Below are 12,898 nucleotides of genomic sequence, written 5' to 3'. Positions count from 1 at the left end.
TCTGCCCTCACCTGCGATCGTCCAGATGTCTCGGTAACACTGCTCGTGCATGCAACGGTGGACGTGCCCGCATGCATCAAAGGGAAACACTCTCCCCGCGCGTGTCACCAAAGAAGCAATGCGAAGCCCCGCTTCACTGGGATGATTTGTGGGCTCAGCAGGGGTGCAATGAACCAAACACAAGATTAAAACGTCCCAGTCTTCAAGGCCAAATAGGAAAAAAAATCCGATAGCATCTCTGGTATTGTTCAGAGGGCCGGTCCAAATGTGCCGGCGGGCCGCATCCCAAAAAAAAAAAAAAAAAAAATCCGATAGCGTCTCTGGTATTGTTCAGAGGGCCGGTCCAAATGTGCCGGCGGGCCGTATCCGGCCCGCGGGCCGTAGTTTGGTGACCCCTGACATAGAGGAACAAACGGTGAAACTGTGTAAGAAAGGTCTCCTCTGCAAAACACGCAGCGAAGCTAAAGTTGTTAGCAAGTTTTCCGATGGAAAAATATTGCATATTGAATGAGAAGTGAGAAGGAAAGACGTGAAAAATATGGTAATATTGTTCAGAGGGCCGGTCCAAATGTGCCGGCGGGCCGCATCCCAAAAAAAAAAAAAAAAAAAAAATGTAAAAAAAAAAAAAAAAAAAAATTCTGATAGCGTCTCTGGTATTGTTCAGAGGGCCGGTCCAAATGTGCCGGCGGGCCGGATACGGCCCGCGGGCCGTAGTTTGGTGACCCCTGCTCGTGCACTGCTCTACACTGTAGAGGTTCACTTGCCTGACTTCGGTGCGGGCAGGCGTGGACTCGATTCCCACTGGTGGCAGTATGATTGTGAATGCGAATGGTCATCTATCTATCTCTGTGCGCTACGGCTGAATGGCGACCAGTGTAGTCGGCTTTTCGCCCCAAGTTGGCTGGGATAGGCTCCAACAATCCCCGCACCCGAAGATGAATGAATGAAATTGAAAATTGAACGAATGATAAATGGATGAATAATTGCTAGGGTCAACCTTGACAACAGGAGTGCAAAAGATACTGACAATAATTATTGTAAAGACTATTCAAAAGACCTCTTTAAAAAAATACTGACGAAACCTAAGAATGCATGTCTTGTTCACTCTATTACCAGTATATAACATGTCTTTCTGTTCTAATACTTTTGGTCGCCACGATGCCCAGAAATAAAAGTGGAACTTGGACTGTTGGCTCATATTCGTGGGGGTGTAAACATGTTTTCAATCTTCAAAAAGGAAAAGTTAAAAAATAAATACATTTTGGACCCAGGTTTAACTTATCCTCCTGACTACCAGGAGTTCAAATTTGTCTTCTGTAGAGGAGTAGCTGTTTGATTTGTAAGCACAAACAACAGTCAAGTCCCATCTCCCCACCCGGAAGGCGGAGGGATGATACCCTCTCATCTACCGGTGTGGACCCAAATGTACAGGTACCTAGCCAGGGGGCAATGAGTATGCCCACACCTGCTCATCACTTCTCACCATGTGAAACTCCATAGAAGAGTGTCCAAACCCCATCGGGTGGAGTGGTACCAGAGCCCGAGCTGTGAAGAGAGGCTAGCTCGACTACATCAAGCCGGAACTTCTCAACTTCATGCACTTGTTCTGGCTACTTCCCAACTAGACAGGTGATATTCCATGTCCCAAGAGACAGTTTCTGTAGCCGGGTATCAGACTGCCAAGGATCCCTCATTTGTTTGCCACCTAATGTCTGTGCACCAGACATCTTTGGCCCCTCCATCAGGTGGTGAGTCAATGGGAAGGAGACCCCATGTAGACTCTTCGAGGTGTGCCTGGCCGGGCCCCATGGGTGCAGTCCCGACCACCAGGCACTCAGCATTGTGTATCTCGTCATAAGAGGTCTTCTGAGTTACTCTTTGTTTGAGTGGAATTGCACTTTTCTCAAGGCAAGTCGGTTCAAGTCACGAGGTTGTCGAGTCAGGTCAAGCCAAGTCACAGCTTTTTCAAGCTGAGTAGGTTCAAGTTTTTTAAGACAAGATTGCCAACCCGAAACACATCAAGTCACAATGTCATTATGCCATGTACAGTGACGATTAAAACAAACTTTGGAACATTTCTGGGAAATTCCACCATCAGCTCTGCGACCCCAAGGCTTCCATTGAGCAAGCTGTGTTTTCGGTTTATATTGACATCGTCAGCCGTAAGGTCACCCTGGGCTCACATTTCTGAAAAAAAATCCACTTTCACTGAGGCTCCCTGCCGTCCACTCCACAGCAAGCTCTATTTTCAAATAACCGCCACGGTGTTCACCGTAAGATCGCCCGGGGCTCGCACTTCTGAACATAATCCAACCTCACAAAGCCTTCGGATAAAAATGACGTCCACCAGACGCTGCCCCCCATTTTTTGTTCTCAGTAGTGAGTTGAGTGACAGTCCCCTGTCTTCTGCCATTTTCTTCTTGGCAACCGGAAGACCCGGAAGTGTCTTCCACTTGCGAGTTTCAGTGTGAATTCTGACATTTTTAGTAACTTTTTTATTTATACTTGATACAAAAAACGTGATGCTGAAGCCGCGAATGTTGAAGCCGTGAAGTGTTGAAGGATCACAGCAACATCAAAAGAACTCAACCCACGAAAATAAAGTATTATGTCCTGCGATGTATAGTGCATGCGCGCTTCACGAAGTCGCGGTTCAAACAGGACTATCCATTCTGCAGAATTTTTAAAAGGGTCAGCTAAACAATTTACTAATGAATTGTGGTCTTAGAAAACAGGTCTTGTCTCAGTACCTGAACAATATCCGTGTTGATTGTGGATCACAACACACTTCTGAACAGGAAAGTAGACAAGAATTTCTCCAAAGCCATCCATTAGTAGCCTGTAGGCCTCCACGGACCACAAAGATGATAGTATTCCTTCTTTTTTCTGACACCATGATGTCCATCAACTTTTTGGGAAGAGCAGCAAGACCAGCATTCATCACATTACCACATTAAAGGCCTCTTCACACGTGCGGAACAGTGCAGTTTGCCACGGACAAACCCATTCATTATGTATCTAGGAGGCGTTGTTGCCCACACACATGTCGGAGGTCATTTTAATGGCACGGCAAGGCATGAGTGAATGAGGTGTGAAGGGTTGGTTCCCCAAATAGAAGCATTTTGTCTTTTTGAGCGTCGGGCTGGCAGCCCAGCGGCCAAGTGGTTAGCCTGGTAAGGAGTTTGGGATATTGTTTGATTAAGTCACAACGTATGACCTTTTACCTGATTATACCTGCAGGATGTGACTTCACAAGAACAGCTTCACCAATCATAAAATTATGTAAAGTATTTCGTGTCAATAATTAGGAATACATTCTCTATCCATGTCATATCAAAGGGCATTCAGTGTTGGGGATGACACTGCAATATATTGCAGATGTTTTTCCCCTAGATTTTTTCCATCAATTTCTATTAACACATGCAAATTTTCTATGCAGGGTGCTTCTTTTAATCGTGTAGAACAGGACTGTCAACAGTTTGTGCTCCACCTTTAAAGATAAGAGTAGATAAAGGCTCACTATGTTGACACAATCAGAAAACTGCAAAAATCCGAAGGAATCAAACGTTAGAGTCCTTTCAAGTTTGCTATTAATTACAGACTTTCTCCATTCTAAACTATGAAAGTGTTTGGTCAATGGTTTTGAATGAGAGCACCCTTTTTCTGACTCACTCATCACTTGTTTTGACACTGTTTTTAATGTTTTCCGACATCTATATGTTTGAGTATGTCATACAATGTCCTACTCCACACACACACACCAGGGAAACCGCAAGTGAACTTTAGCCCGGGTCAATGTCTGAATGTGAGGATCCCTGTCGCCGCAAATGTAATGAGGCGAAAAGCATTCGGAGGGCTTCATTATGAGTGCCTAGCAGCCACCCTGCCAACACTCACACACAAAGAAGCATGTTTGCTTTCTTCTGAGTTTTACCAAGCTCCTACTATGTCAGTTTAACTTTTCTTATATTATATTTTAGTAATTGTATATTCCAGCCAGTCTCTGGTCAGGGGTTGGACCAAAAGAGAACTAAATCCAAATTTGCCTCAACCACAAGAAGTACACAAAGTGCACTAATTGTACAGTGTTCCCTGATGTTGTCCTGGTTCACTTGAATTCCGCACAGGAAGCATATCCATTTAATGTGTTAGTGTAGGTGTGATTGGTTGGCTTTCATGTGTGAAGAACTATTAGAAGAGTGCGACTGCCACTGATTGGGACTGTTCTATAAGGATCATGAAGAAAGCTAAATCTTTATTTACTTATGGAGAATATGCACATTTGTGCCAAGTTTGAAATTAGTCAACTAACTGAAGCAGAAACAATTGTTATTTCAGATCATATGATACATTGTGGTTGGATACATAGATCATGGCCATGTTCAAATTCTGCTACTGACTGCAGTCCAAAGACTGTAGTTGAGGCTTGAGTGCCTTGTTAAGGGATTGCTCAGGGAGCAAACTAGCACATCACTTCAATCATGAATATTAGTTGACTTCATATATGATCAAATTAAACTAATTGGAGTTCTTGTGAAAGCAACACAGTCAAATAGTTTTGAACTCAAGTTTCTTACTGTCTTACTTCAATTTCAAATTTCTATTGGAAAATGACATCTGCTCTGAGTCTGGGTTGTTTTTCAAAAGACACTCCAGTTTACTTCCGCATTCATTTAAAGTAAATTAAATTTCTTTTCTTTCTCGCTTTCTCTCTTCATTCTTTCTGTCTCTCATCTTGCTTTCTTTTGTTCTCTCTCTGTCTATTTTTCTTATTGCACAACCAATTAAACATATATTATGAGGTATGTACAGTGGTACCTCGTAATACGACCGCTCGTCATACAAAATTCTCGTCTTACGGCGGAAATTTCGATCGAATAATTCGCCCGTCATGCGATCAAAATTTCGTGATGCGACCAAGCCAGGTCTTTTTTGCATATCTTTCGTGTATAACAATATCTACGAGCACGTAACGATTAATTCAGACGAGTTTCTCCTAAGACCAGGAAACGCACAACGCGCATGCGCGGGCAAAAAGAGGGCTTTCTGGGTAATGAAGTATACTCGTGCACACAACACCCATAGGTAATGGCAACCTTTCTCAGAATAAAACTTCATTACCCACAATCAATACGTGGGTAAGCTCAACTATTGTATTTCCTGTTATTCTTTCTAAGGAAAGAAGCTCCCGCAACCGTTCTTTAAAGACTATTTCTCGTTGGCAAGTGGTCGTGCGTTATCGTATTGTGAGGACATTTGTGTGCATCATTTTGGGAATATTTTGAAGGCAATACAACAGCAAACAGTCCATCGATAGCGAACGTGAGGGTGGAGGCATGGCAAACCGCCAACCCGGAAAACGAAGGTAACAAAAGATTACAACAAAATTAGAATTCAGTTTTGTGTAAAGTTACATTAAACGTATGTTTGAGTGTCTGTATATATTAATCCAAGTTAATTTAAATTTGTTTTTTTCCGTTTACGAGTGCGTTGTCGTGGGAAAAAAATACCAACGCGCCCCCCCCCCCCCCCCACACACACACACACACTCACACACACGCCCCCAAACGTCTCTGTCTCCCGTCGGCGAAATCTGCCCAATTTTAGTTAGATTAAACACATTTTATTACTGTTAAACCACTAGTTATGTGTTACTTTGTTAATAGATGGCGAATTAGAAGAAATAAAACTTTTTTCCAATCCAATATCCTGTTTTTGGTGTTTTTTCAGAGGGCTGGAACGAATTAATTTATTTTCCATTCATTTCAATGGAAAATGTCCGCTCGAGTTACGAGAATCTCGTCATACGAGCTCAGTTCCGGAACGGATTAAGCTCGTATCTCGAGGTACCACTGTAAATGTATATGTGTGTGTGTGTGTGTGTGTGTGTGTGTGTGTATGTATATATATATATATATATATATATGTATATATATATATATATATATATATATGTGTATGTATGTATGTATGTATGTATGTATGTATGTATGTATGTATATATGTATATATGTATATATGTATATATGTATATATGTATATATATATATATGTATATATATATATATATATATATATATATATATGATTCATTGTTGCTTCCTCAATCCAGCTTTACTGATATCCTATCAACACGTTAGAACAAAAACCCATAATATACAATTTGTATAAACACGTTAGAACCCAAAACATAATGTACAATTACACCCGTTCAGTATACAGTCATAACTTGTGTTATCTTTTCTTTTTACAACTTCGAGAAGTCCTTCTCAACTATTCGACTGGGTAAACAATGAAATATCGATAACATAAATTCCTTGCTATAACCGTCAGACACTATACAGGGTAACCCAGTGTTTGGAAAGTCCCGAAACTCCTTAAAATTCTCCATTCGTTTTGAGCTGTTGTTAAAAAAAAAAGATGTCCACCAGCAAGTCATCCACATTGAATGGCAGTGTCTTCAGTCTACTTTTTACACAGAGATTGCCAAGGTGGCAAATGCATCCAAAGCTAAACACATTACTTTACATGTTTCTTGAGAGAACAGTTTTTCTTTCCAACCATAGTGTTACAATTGTTACTAGCAAATCCTACAACATGTGTCCATGGAATGTGTTTTTCGTGGAACAGTTCATCAATAACAGCAAAGATTGTCGAAAGTCGTATTTTCGTGTTATCCCCTTCCAAAAAGCGAACCAATATAACCAGCCTCTTCCTGGTGTTACGGTCATTGCTTTCGTCAATCATGAGGGTAAAGGACTGAGTTCTGCTGTGTTCAATGACATGGCATGTGTAGTCATATGCCAGGCTCTGCTTTATGATCATCGTTGTCTTCGTCCTCCGGCGAAAATACAGACCATACTGTTATGTTAAGTTGAACCACATAAATACTGGCATAGTCATATTATTCAGTATAAATCTCTCTCTCTCTCTCTCTCTCTCTCTCTCTCTCTCTCTCTCTCTCTCTCTCGCTCTCTCTCGCTCTCTCGCTCTCTCGCTCTCTCGCTCTCTCTCTCTCTCTCTCTCTCTCTCTATATATATATATATATATATATGTATCAGTGGCGGGCCTTCAAGGCCTTCTCTGCTGGCCTAAGAAATATCTGAATAATATATTATATTTTGTCCATCAATATGTACTTATTATTCCAAATGGTCTGTTAGCTTCCTTTCATTGCTTTTCCCCCTGGTTGCACTGCTTCCCGATGTGTGTTTTCATATTGAAGCATTTAACCAATCACATTTCAGCCATTATTTGTTGCCAGATCAGATCTGCCTCAAAGCCTGCACAATCAGTTCTTGCGGGCTCTGCTGCATTAAACTAGACTGTTGCTTTTAACCAATCAGATTTCGAGTTGGCAACCCCACAATGATTTTTCATAGGCTTTAGCATTTTGCTGGCTGGGACATGTCATTGCTTTCACAAACTATGATTGGCTAGTAGGCGGGCCAAAGCAGTACCGAGGCAGCCGAGATCGCAAACTCCACCCACTATGGCCGACAGAAGCAAAAACAAATAGATTCTGTTTGCTCACAAAGCTATTTTCAAGAGGAACTTTTTCAGGAAAAAAATGGACATCATTAAGAAAGGGCGGTCAACTCCGAAGCTAGCAAGCCTGTTACAGCCGGGAAAATGGTGTGTGTGGCACTTTCAGTGTGCTAACTTAGCTCCACAAGCAAATAGTATATTGTTGTTTTGATTTAAAGCCATTTTCAAAACGGACTATGCCAGAAATATGACAGGACAGGCTCGACTTTCATCATTAGCTTCGATGGCGATAGGAAAGAAGGAAGAAAGAAAGGAGGATGGATATTGTGTAAAAAGGATTTTTGGTGAGTAAAATATTCCTAAATAATATTTCAATTGTGGGCCAAGTTCTGATATCTGAAAAGCTCCAGTGTTTGTATTTAAGCTCCAGTGTTTGTATTTAATCACAAAATGCCGCTAGGAAGTGGATTTTACCCCAGTTTAATTTTTGGCGTTTCACCATTGACGTCCATCGCTATCTTTTCCCAGGAAAAATCACCCCCCTGGCCTGGTTGTAATGTCTCAAAAGCTCCAGCATTTGTATTCAATCAATAAATGATGCTAGGAAGTGGATTTTACCTAATTTTAGTATTTTAGTGCATTTTTTGTCATTTCACGTATGGACGTATCGACGTTCATCGCTGTCTTTTTAGCGGGGAAATGATACTCCGGGCCTGGTTCTGATGTCTAAAAAGCTCCAGTATTTGTATTTAATCAATAAATGCTGTTTTCGGCTGGATTTTACCCCATTTTCGGGCAATGTTTGCCCGTACGCCATTGACGTTCATCGCTGTCTTTTCCCAGGGAAATCACCCCCTGGCCTGGTTTTAATGTCTGAAAAGCTCCAGTATTTGTATTTAATCATGAAATGCTGCTAGGAAGTGGATTTTACCCCATTTTTGTGCATTAATTTATTGATTATTTTTTATGTGTTGCAGCTGTAGCTGCAGTAGAGGTTTTATAGCCATAAAATAGTTTGTGAGGGTTGGATTGATACGTTGGAGGCGCTACCAGAAAATGCACCGCCCGCCACTGATATATATATATATATATATATATATATATATATATATATATATATATATATATATATATATATATATATATATATATATATATATATATATATATATATATATATATATATATATATATATATCGCCACATATATTAACATTAAATTTAAAAAAAAGTTTACTTTGATGAAAAGGATAAAATTGAATAATAAAATGGAGTCATGAATGTGAATAAGAAATTAGGATACATATGAAAATCTTTACCTTAGCTGTGAATCTGGGAACATAGATCTCACCAAGTCAGAGATATGGTCAGCAGCCATAAATGGGATATTGTGCTCTGCAAGAAAATGGCAGAATATAATTTTTGTATTTGTGTTTATGAAAGAAAACTGAATGTTTCTTTGTTTTTTTTTCTTTTTCATTTGAAAGTGACAACTGTTGCAGTCATATAAACCATCGAAAGAATCGAAATATTTCGACATTAGAAGCAATATGGCCACCACAACATGTTAAACTTCTGGTAAGAAAAGTGTAATTTATGTCATTCAAAAGCATCAGGTTCTCGTCAAGATAGACTTATTTCTTTTTTCAAATTGAATAATTTGATATTTTGCATTTACATAGACAGGCATGTTAACTTCATTATGATATTGATGAACAATGTGCAATCCAGCAGACGATCCTTTCGATTCATACAGTATCTCAGAAATACCACGTGCAATGATTTTTCTTAAGATTTTCCCTTCAAAGTAACACATTTGTCTCATCTCATTTTCTGAACCGCTTTATCCTCAGCCGCGAGGGGTGCTGGAGCCTATCCCAGCTGACTTCGGGCTAGAGGCGGGAGACACCCTGAATTGGTGGCCAGCCAATCACAGGGCACAAGGAGACAAACAACCATTCACGCTCACACTCATACCTAGGGGCAATTTAGAGTAACACTTTTGTACACCCTATTAAAACCATGAATATGGAGGTAAAATTGTGAATCGAGAGAAATTGTAAACTTCTACGATTTTAAGGCAATTTTAAGGGTATGGCTCATACGTGGAGGAGGCTAATATGCGAGAAAATATGGTAGATAAAAATAAATTTTCGTGAGGTTCACCAGCGCGGTGAAGAGGTCCGAAAAGTAGCGGCTGGTCGATGCTGCACGTTGCAGCGACCGTTTTTCTCCACTAACTTCTGTCGCTTTTGCTTGGCCACCGGCGCGCACACGCTGCTGTTCACCGCCTGGCAGTCCTCAGAAAATTTGCGCCGCACGGCCGCCATGGTGCCTGGGTACGCTCGCTTGACAACACCCGGCCGGCCGCCCCCGCTGCAGTTTGCGCACAGCCCAAAGCTCGCATCTTCCGCGGGGCAAATTTCTGTTGTGGACTAACACACCTTGCCTCTTACTTCAAGGATTAGAAAAATGAACCGCGTAGATACGGTCGTGAAGCTGGCATCACGACAGGACGTCAACACACTGCATGGGGCCACTCAAAAGGAGACTCCAATCAGATTTTTTTGACAACATGGTCAGAGCCATTGAATTTGGCAATCTCTTGACAGTGTCAAGAGAACAACAATGACAACAATATTTATACATGAAAAGAAAGGGCGGTTGCCATGTTTCTGTCACATTTTTATTGGGTGGATGGTTGTGTTTTTCCTTGTGTGTGCTGTCCGTGTGATTGAGTTTGAGTTTGGTTTATTTAATTAGGGACCACACATATTAATGAACATATTCATGTTAATGAAAGTATATATGTAAATTTGTAAGATTAGAGTCCATGGCTAATTTCCATCTTTTGTCCCTTCCGTAGGTTGAAGATAAACGATGGCACACACACAAACACACAAGTAGCAAAGTTTGAGACAACGTTGTGATCCCAAATTTTGTTCGTCTAACAGCCAGGCTTTAAGTTGATTGGCAAAGAGGTTCAGAGACGGGAGTTCACGTATGGTAATTGGTATTGAGTTCCAAGTATGTGAGGCAAGTACAGAGAAGGTGCTTTGGCTGAACTCTTTTTGAAGGGAACTACACAGTCACCTCTAGAGCCAGTCCTCGCTGATGTGTTGGAATTTTTTTGTACAAAATTTCTTAGTGGAGTGATGTAAGATTTTGTAAACTAATGGGGTATTTGCATATTTAACAGTATTGTCCTAGTTCAGGCGTTTGTTTTTTAATATCTGACAGTGGTGGTGCGTTTTTGGTTTTCTGTCCAATATGATTATGAATGTGTTCGACCTGCTGTCTTTACGGTGCTCCTTCCCTCATGTATTTAAACACTGTAGTGTTGTCAGTCTCTGTGAGATTATTGCTTTGTCTTGGTCATGTCGTCTCCCCGTTATGGGCGTATGTGTCATCCCCGTTAAATTTGTTTCTTTGTTAATTTTACCCAGTCCTACGTTTGTATGTTTTTTCTGTTACTCATCATTAAAGCATTTAGGCCCACTCCGCTCGCACCCAAAGACGTTCATGACAGTTTTTTTGTGCGCCGAAAACCTCTTGCAGAAAGAAGCTCCTTCTGCTGCCCACTCGGCGCCTCCTGAAGATTCCATCACTGATCCAATGCCTCTCAAATCTGACAAAGAGGACTTGGACTAAAGCTCAACTGATCCAATGCCTCTTAAATCTGACAAAGAGGACTTGGACTAAAGCTCAAAGTAACCTGTTTTTTTTAATTACTATTGTTTAAATCAAACGGAGATGAATTATTTTCACTGTGAGTGCAGTACATAAAGTATTTACATTTTTTTATTTATAGGTTATATTTAGATATTAATACATAAGTCTTTTTATATACCTATAATAATAATAATCGGACATAGGCCCTGTCGTCATTATCAACAACACAAAAAAGCCTACTTGTCATCACACGCAGAAACTGCGTGGGACGAAATTGGTGGTGCTTCTCCATAAGCTGCGTTTACTCGGCAAAAGACCTAAATAAGTGCAAGTTACGGACTTGTAATTTGGCATTCTGCTGTTGTGGATACAGGTCGCTTACCTCTCGCTTACCTCTCACTGTCTTTCACTTACCTTACTTCAGTCAGCTAGTAGGAGGCAGATCACCACCCAAACATCTTTTCATATTACCGCAGAAGGGAATGTGTGTTTTGTTACCGCAAGTTTAGATTTCTGATGGATGTGGGGAAAAAACTGTCCTTAAGCCTATTTGTCCGTGCTTTGTGGGACCTATAGCGTCTGCCAGAGGGCAGCAGCTGGAACAGATTGTAATTCTGTTCCACATAACTGTAACTGATAACTGTAATATTTAATACATACACTTCTTAATAATTGGACTAGTGTACTTTTGTTTGTGTATAGGTGTGAAAACATGTAGTATGGTATGTAGTAATCATAGGGGTGATCCTACTTCGCAATTTTTCGATAATAGATGATCAATTCCAATTCAATTTAATTCCAATCATCCTGAAGTACGTATATAAAATAATTTTCCCAGAATTCACTTTGAAAAAGCTGCTGAAAAATATGATCAAAGTTTGACTTTGGCTAATGTATATTTTTTATGTTTAATAGTTAATAATTAGAGTGTTGATTGTTAATAGTTTTACATTTAGGTTTTGATGCTGATTGGCGAGAACATTAATGATTCCTCCAAAATGTGTCTCCAACTTTTGATTTATCTTATACATACATCATATCATCCATTCTTTTTTCTGATTGTTTGGACAATATCTTAAGAGGGAAAACCCAGACTTAACAAGTTCAAAGACCAGCTGGACAGAGTTTCTCCATTGTAGTTATAAAAACGACTAGAGCCAGTTTGTTGAAATGGTTTGATTTTTCTTCATTACCAAGTTTGTGATTTAGCGCTGAGATTCGCATTCATTCAGTCAATTCTTAAATTATTGAAGGAGAGTTCACTGATGGACCATAATACACAATCATTCTTAAGCAATTAGAATATAACTAAACAAGAAAATTGCTGCTGTGTTGAAACAAAAATTCAGTGACCATGCTGAAGACCTATTATTTATGCATTTTTTTTCGCAGAGTCCCAAAACACTCAAAGTTTTCTTTATCAACTTACATTTTTGGTCTTTAGTTTGAACATTCTCATTTATTTCTGGCTTAGAATAGGACCATGTGTAGCTCTTTGTAGAACATTCCACTTATATGTTTTTATACAACTGAGATTTTGTCTGCAACAAACCGGTTGTCAAAAAGAGTGAGTGAATCTATTTTATTTTAAACATCTCATTGTGAATGTTACTAGTAAGTAGAAAAACAGCAAGCGACCTCATGTTGAACCAGCAGCATGACACTCCCCTTGACCTCCACAACTTGGGAATGTACCTCTGATATGCACCTCAAGCAACAATCTTGTACATCATGCAC

General features: G+C 40.1%; 1 protein-coding gene across 1 annotated transcript in view; it reads left to right on the top strand.

Annotated features, from left to right (window-relative positions):
• Positions 1-5,142: 5,142 nt before the first annotated feature.
• The window catches only part of cyp26a1 (cytochrome P450, family 26, subfamily A, polypeptide 1), a 28,996-nt gene continuing 21,240 nt past the window's right edge, over positions 5,143-12,898 (top strand). The window contains exon 1 of the mRNA XM_077626596.1: positions 5,143-5,365. The gene's annotated coding sequence lies outside the window, so the exon portion shown is untranslated. The remainder of the gene's footprint in view (positions 5,366-12,898) is intronic.

The sequence above is a fragment of the Stigmatopora argus genome, chromosome 18 (genome assembly GCF_051989625.1).
Source record: "Stigmatopora argus isolate UIUO_Sarg chromosome 18, RoL_Sarg_1.0, whole genome shotgun sequence".
NCBI lineage: Eukaryota > Metazoa > Chordata > Actinopteri > Syngnathiformes > Syngnathidae > Stigmatopora > Stigmatopora argus.
This window is presented reverse-complemented; position numbering and strand designations above follow the sequence as displayed.